A 661-nucleotide genomic window follows, 5' to 3' on the forward strand; every position below is an offset into this window, starting at 1 on the left:
ACGTGTACTTGAACTTCACTCTATTTTTCACGTGTTTTTTTGGCTCGCAGCTCTCCAACCACTCACCGAAATTGAGCAAGTGATATACCGATGGGAAGCTGTTGTAAACACGCAACTTTCCCGTGTTGATCATTTTTTCATACTCGCGACGATTTTAAAGTTTTGAGTTCCTGCTTTGTAAGAAACTGCCACAGGTCTGCCTCCACGTCGGCGAGGTGACGCTCCAACACATGTCCATTAACGATGTGTGGGTCAATGAACCCAACATCATGGATGTTCCTTACTCTGCATTCCTTAATCTTCATTCTGCATGTATAATAGCGGACACAACAATATAGTTAGGACATATATATAGTGCAGGCAATATGAACGAGATGGGGTAGAAATTAATAAATCACTTACAGAACGTAGCAACTGATGATAGATTTATCGAGCTCGCGCAGATTGAAAAGCTGGAACAATTCACTCAGTTCAATTTGTACATAGTAATGTTTGAAGTGATGCTCATGTCTAACTTCCGCATAAATATATTCTTTGGCGTTTTTATTTTTTATGTAACCCTTGTACCATTTCAGCAGACCTTTCATTTGTGGAGGTAGATCCTTTTCCTGCGCAGGCTCGACGAGAGGCCCATTCTTGACATATGTAATTACTACCTCCT

Source organism: Triticum dicoccoides, chromosome 2B (genome assembly GCF_002162155.2).
Source record: "Triticum dicoccoides isolate Atlit2015 ecotype Zavitan chromosome 2B, WEW_v2.0, whole genome shotgun sequence".
In the NCBI taxonomy this organism is placed as follows: Eukaryota; Viridiplantae; Streptophyta; class Magnoliopsida; order Poales; family Poaceae; genus Triticum; species Triticum dicoccoides.